Below are 7,221 nucleotides of genomic sequence, written 5' to 3' on the forward strand. Positions count from 1 at the left end.
CAGCTTGGGAGGGCAAGCGTGTGCTTCTCCAAAAAAAAAACAAAAAAAAAACACAAAGTTAGTGAGTTAGCCACATCGTTCTTAACTGCTGCTCATGCAACATCATTGAGTGATTAGCGTTCTCAGAGGCGGCTAATAACTGCCCACTTCATACACACGCTTATAGATGCCCAGAATGATCTAGTGTTGCTTTGATCAGTAAGACAGGCAGGAATTAAAATCATTCCTACCCTAAACGCAGGGTCAATTATGCTCTGTTCAGGTCCCAGACACAAAAGGCTCGGAAAATGAACTTCAGATCGTTCAGATAACCCGGTCATCAGCTGCACAACGCTGCACAACCGAGTACTTTCTTTTTGTGTAAATGACCAGTATTTATCATTAAATAAATGAGTTTTTTCCTCCCACAGTACAAAGACATGCAGTCAGTTTAATTGGGGCTACTAAAATTGGCCTTGTGTGTGTGTATGTCTCTGTGTGTGTGTGTGTGTGTGTGTGTGTGTGTGTGTGTGTGTGTGTTTGCTCTGTCATGGACTGGCAACCTGCCAGTTTGCTACCTTTCACAACCCTGAATAGGATAAATTGGTGGTAAAACAGACAATAAATTAATGAAATCAATTTCTTTAATAGTATTTCTGTAATTTCTAGATAATGGGACCATTGATGCCAGAAGTTTTTCCAGTGTTACTTTGTGAACCAGTTAGAAAAATGTACATACACTGATCAGCCATAACATTAAAACCACCTCCAACTACACTCACTGTCCATTTTACCAGCTCCACTTACCATATAGAAGCACTTTGTAGTTCTACAATTACTGACTGTAGTCCATCTGTTTCTCTACATGCTTTGTTAGCCCCCTTTCATGCTGTTCTTCAATGGTCAGGACCCCCACAGGACCACTACAGAGCAGGTATTATTTAGGTGGTGGATCATTCTCAGCACTGCAGTGACACTGACATGGTGGTGGTGTGTTAGTGTGTGTTGTGCTGGTATGAGTGGATCAGACACAGCAGCGCTGCTGGAGTTTTTAAACACCTCACTGTCACTGCTGGACTGAGAATAGTCCACCAACCAAAAATATCCAGCCAACAGCGCCCTGTGGGCAGCGTCCTGTGACCACTGATGAAGGTCTAGAAGATGACCGACTCAAACAGCAGCAATAGATGAGCGATCGTCTCTGACTTTACATCTACAAGGTGGACCGACTAGGTAGGAGTGACTAATAGAGTGGACAGTGAGTGGACACGGTATTTAAAAACTCCAGCAGCGCTGCTGTGTCTGATCCACTCATACCAGCACAACACACACTAACACACCACCACCATGTCAGTGTCACTGCAGTGCTGAGAATGATCCACCACCTAAATAATACCTGCTCTGTGGTGGTCCTGTGGGGGTCCTGACCATTGAAGAACAGGGTGAAAGGGAGCTAAAAAGGTATGTAAAGAAACAGATGGACTACAGTCAGTAATTGTAGAACTACAAAGTGCTTCTATATGGTAAGTGGAGCTGATAAAATGGACAGTGAGTGTAGAAACAAGGAGGTGGTTTTAATGTTATGTTATGGCTGACCAGTGTATGTTATAAACAGAAGAACCGAGACTGAAAAACTAAAAACCTAGAACCCATCCAACACAGGATAATGACATCGCCACAGAAGAACAAGAAATATCCCTGAATCAGCCCCAGATAAACACCCCTGAGATATGACGAGGCTCAGTGTTACAGATCTAATGGAAAACTTCCAGAGAAAAAATGGGTTTGACAGGATGATAAATGAATCTGAGAAAGAGAAAGGTACAGAGTACCAAAGGAACGGTCCAGAAACTGTCTGAATTTCATGCAGGGGTTGGCAGGCGAGCTAATGTGTAACTGTTTGCAAGAAGTAACACAGTGTTAGCATGAACTAAGAGAAAATTAAAAAGTCAAAAATAAATCTAATGAGAAATGGGAAACGGGCTGAGACTGAGGGTTTTGTGTGCTTGTGTCTCTATGATGAGATTTTAATAGAATTTTAGAATTTTAAATTGTTCTTTGCCAAGAAAAATATCTTGAACACAGCTATTAGGTTGTTAAACTAAAATCTTTTCTTCCTTTACAATTTTAGTTATTTCTTTTATACATAAATATAAACCTGAGAATTAAACGTTCGACTTAGACGTTGACGTTCCTCACTGGTGTCTTTAAGATAGACTCTTTAGCACTTTAATTAGAGGGTTTACATACATTTATGTATATAAGAGACAAAACAGCATGACAGTAATATTGTAAAGACCTTTCGGTGAGAGTAGCAGTAAAACTCACTGGACCCTCAGTGCTGAGATCTCAAGCTCACAAGTTCTAATCCACCTGCCGACCGGGCGTCTACACGCAGACATAATTGGTTGGATGGTTTAAAGTTTTTTTTTTTTTTATCACTGCTATGATTATGGCAGGTGAAAAGAAGTGGTGGGCAACTTTACACACGTCAGAGGGGGCACGTGTTAGTACTGCAGCAGTGGAGGAGAGATATGACCGGGGTAAATGGATATGACTAGATTGAGATAAAAAAGCAGGGTGTATTAATACAACTGCTTTCACCTGTTCTTCAATAGTCAGGACCCCACAGGACCACTACATGGCAGGTATTATTTAGGTGGTGGATCATTATCAGCACTGCAGTGTTAGTGTGTGTTGTGCTGGTATGAGTGGATCAGACACAGCAACGCTGCTGGAGTTTTTAAATACCGTGTCCACTCACTGTCCACTCTATTAGACACTCCTACCTAGTTGGTCCACCTTGTAGATGTAAAGTCAGAGACGATCGCTCATCTATTGCTGCTGTTTGAGTCGGTCATCTTCTAGACCTTCATCAGTGGTCACAAGACGCTGCCCAAGGGGCGCTGTTGGTTGGATGTTTTTGGTTGGTGGACTATTCTCAGTCCAGCAGTGACAGTGAGGTATTTAAAAACTCCAGCAGTGCTGCTGTGTCTGATCCACTCATACCAGCACAACACACACTAACACACCACCACCATGTCAGTGTCACTGCAGTGCTGAGAATGATCCACCACCTAAATAATACCTGCTCTGTGGGGGTCCTGTGGGGGTCCTGACCATTAAAGAACAGCATGAAAGGGGGTAACAAAGCATTCAGAGAAACAGATGGACTACAGTCAGTAATTGTAGAACTACAAAGTGCTTCTATATGGTAAGTGGAGCTGGTAAAGACCAGACCAGGACTTAAAGACTAGAATAAGTGTTTTATATTGTATTGGGAAATGAACAGGAAGCCAGGTTAGATGTTTGAGTGAGGGAGTCTGCAGAGAACATCACTGCAATAGTCCAGTCAGGATGGCAATATTCCTGAGGTGAAAGAAACCAGTTTTGTGGTGTTTTATTGTGAAAATAAAAGGTGAAGTCCAGGATGACCACGAGGACTGCGCTGATGTGGACGTTATGAAGTCTGGGATGGTCCAGGATTGATGTCTTATTTTCTTTAAGGTCGCTGGAGATTCCATTAATAATGCCTCGGTTTTATTAGTTTTTAGCCTCAGAAAGTTCACACTCGGGCAGCATGGTGCTCGGTGGGTAGCACTGTCATGTCAGAGCAAGAAGGTCCTGGGTTCCATTCCCAGGTGTGTTCTGTATGTTCTTTCTGTGTCTGGGTGGGTTTGCTCTTGGGAGCTCAGGTTAATTGGAGCTACTAAATCTGCCCTGTGTGTGTGTGTGTGTGTGTGTGTGTGTGTGTGTGTGTGTGTGTGTGTTTCCTACTTTTTTCGCCTTGTACCCACCACAACCCTGGATATGATAAAGCGTTGGTGAAACAGACAATAAATGAATGAATGTTCACACTCATTCAAGTGTGAAGCTCAGTAAATCAATCAACCAGAGCAGGAGGAGGCAGATACGTGAGAATCTGTGTGTGTGTGTGTGTGTGTGTGTGTGTGTGTGTGTAAACCTGTAACAGAGGAAACTACACACCATGCAGTCTGATGACAGCACCAAGTGGGAGCAAATTTATAATAAATACATGAGGGCCAACAACCGAGCCTTGGGGAACTCTCAGAGAAAGGTGTGACAGATCTGACCTGAATCTATCTATTAAGACAAAGTGCCGTCTGTCTGAGAGACAGGATTAACACCAGGAGTTGACAGGGCCAGAAATGCCAACAGCTTTTTCAAGTCTTGGCAAGAATATGGTTCGATATAGAGTATCAAAGGTATCAGTCAAATCTAACACAGCCAGGATGTTCAATAATCTGTGATGTGCAACCATAGGGGTGTTTTTAACCCTTGAACGTATAGTTTCAGTAATGTGGTTTTCCCTAAATCTAGTTTCTCGAGAAGCTCGGTGCTCCTGATCTATCTGTGGTCAGATATGGTTCTCCAAGGCTTTAATGCTTCCCCCATGGGAGGCCAAGGTCCGTTTGATGGAGTTTAGTGAGTCCCGGATTGGTGTTTGTGTGTTCTGATAACAAGTATGGTTCTAATTTGTTTAGTGCTGGTAGAAACCGGGGTGGAGGTGCTACAGCCTCATTTGCTCATCACCTCACAGCTAAAAGGTCCTGGGTTCTATTCCCAGGCGGAGCGGTGCGGGTCCTTACTGTGTGGAGTTTGCATGTTTTCCCCTTGTCTGCGTATGTTTCCTCCGGGAGCTCCGGTTTCTCCGCACAGTACATGACTGTGTTTGATATTAGAACTTGAACTGATAAATCTGTCCTGTCATGGATGTAATCAATGTGTGTAAAACATGATGTTAAAATCCTAATAAATAAATAAATGATACCTCTGTGTGCTATCCCTTGCTTGTTGTTATATAAAGAATAAATAATGCCTTTATGTACAGTATGTGCTCACTGCAAGCCTCAGAGCAAACTGCCGCTTTGTTCAGCGCTCGGCTTGATTGGTGCGGTAAAACGTCATCAAAGTGTGAACATGAGACGAATCTGCATTTGTGTGGAATAACCATCAGATCCAGTGTTACAGCTCCACATGTATCTGTGTTTATCTGGATTTTCCTCCCTGTTTCACTTTTAAACTTGTGTTTTAGCTCGAGCTTCTGAGAAATTGTGAGAATCAGAATCAGCTTTTCTTGATCTTTTAAGGGTTTTTAACAAAGAAATCCTTAAATCCAGTTTTTCGAGAAGCTTGGTATTCCGGATTCAGAGAGAATTACATTTATTTATCTCTATCTGTGGTCGGATATGGTTCTCCAAGGCTTTAACGCTTCCCCCATGGTAGTCCAAGGTCCGTTTTATAACGAGGTCTGTGGTAGCTGGTGAACGTGCCCCGGGTTCCCAGCGAAACAGACGTTACAGAGCTCAGCAAACAAAGGGTTCTTATACCAGACCTCCCAATTAGTGCTGATCACCCACAGCTGTGGGGCTGGCTATTTAAGCCAGCTCTACACAGCAGTGGGTGTCGCACCTTTGTTTGTTTTGTGGTCTCTTGTGGCAGCTCGTCCACACTGTTGTTTAGCCATAGGTGGTAGCCCTGGTGGCGCTAGGCCATTAGGGTAAGTAAAACCGCAAGGTTTGAGGTAGTGAGGGTTTTCTTTCTGCCTCTTAGAAATAGTGTGGTGCGACGCCGCGCAGTCCTCGAACTGCTGTTTGTTTCAGCGCTAGCATTAGCTTAGCGGTCTCACTCAGTGCTCTATTAGCGCTGGTTATATCCTAGGCATCAGTGCCTTTAGTTAAACAGAACATTGGATTCTCCAACCGCTGGGTGGCGACTCCGGAAAGTACTCGGTAGTCACGCCAACATCCCCGGTTCGAATCCACACTCTCTACAGCTGCCCAGCTCTCGTGTAGTTGCTGGGTAGACTCTTTATCGCTGTCTCCTTAAAACGCTAACTTTAGCTTTAGCGGCTTTCACTCCGCGCTGTTTTAGCGTGGTAGTAATTCCGGCATCAGTGCCGTTAGTTAAACGGAACATTGGATTCTGCAACCGCTGGGTGGCAACTCCGGAAAGTAATCGGTAGTCACGCCAGCATCCCCGGTTCGAATCCACACTCTACCGTTGCTTAACCTTTCTCATTTGTTTTTCTCTTGTTTCAGATCGGTGTTTTGTCAGCTTCCGTCGGAGTTTCCGATTGGGTTTTGTTTTGTTTTATGTTAGCTGTTTACCTTTTCTGTTGTCCTTATTAATTAAATAAAATATCTTTTTATATAATTTTACTTCTGCATTTGTGTCCCTTTCTTCCCACGTGACAGAAAGGTGCGACCATACCATGGACGCAGCAGAAGTTCCACCCCTTACGGACGTGCTACGTCATCAAGGGGTAGCGTTAGGCAGGCACGAGGTGGCCCTAAACGAGTTGGCGCAGCGGGTAGCTGCGCTCACCCTGCAGCCGCCAATTCTTAGGTCCGGTCCTGAACCCCCTGCACACTCTCCTACCCACTCCGGAGGGTGTGGAAACCGCGACACCCCTATTTCGCCTCCCGAAAGGTATTCGGGAGAGGCTAAGAGGTGCCGTGGCTTCCTCCTCCAGTGTGCCCTTGCGTTCGAGCTGCAACCCTCTCGCTACCCCACGGAGCGATCGAAGGTTGCATACATAATATCCCTTTTGACTGGCCGAGCTTTAGAATGGGCTACTGCCCTCTGGGAGCAAAATGCTCCGGAATGCTCTTCGGAAAGCTCCTTTAAGGAAGCTATAAAGGAGACCTTTTTTCACCCTTCGGGTGGCCGTGAGGTAGGCCCTCGTCTACTCGAGCTTACCCAAGGTGCTCGGTCAGTAGCCGATTATGTAATCGAGTTTCGAACGCTCGCGGCTGAGTGCGGCTGGGACGAGGGGGCCCTTACTGCCATATTCCATCGTGGTTTGTCTGGTAAAGTGAAGGACGAGCTGGCCACCAGGGACCCTCCTACCACTCTTAAGGACTTCTATGTCCTGGCCAACGCCATAGACACCCGCCTTCGCCAGCGAGCCCGGGAACGGGGCACCTGTTCCCCGTTCACCCGCTCGCAGGTCTCTCCCAATTCTCCTCCGCCTGTCCTGGATCCTGAACCCATGCAGTTGGGGTCAGCTCGCGCTGGTGCCCCAACGGCTTCGGGCCCGCCTGCCCGACCCCGGCAGCCATTAAAACTAGTAGGCCGCTCTCGAGCTAGGGACTCGGGAGTGAGCCGAACTACCATCCCTGTCCAAGGACTATTTCTGCAGGCCCGGTTGCTTTGGGGCCTGGGAGACACAGACCTTCGGGTCTGTGTGGATTCAGGCGCGGTGGAGAGTTTCATAGA

The sequence above is a fragment of the Trichomycterus rosablanca genome, chromosome 9 (assembly GCF_030014385.1).
Source record: "Trichomycterus rosablanca isolate fTriRos1 chromosome 9, fTriRos1.hap1, whole genome shotgun sequence".
Classification (NCBI taxonomy): Eukaryota; Metazoa; Chordata; class Actinopteri; order Siluriformes; family Trichomycteridae; genus Trichomycterus; species Trichomycterus rosablanca.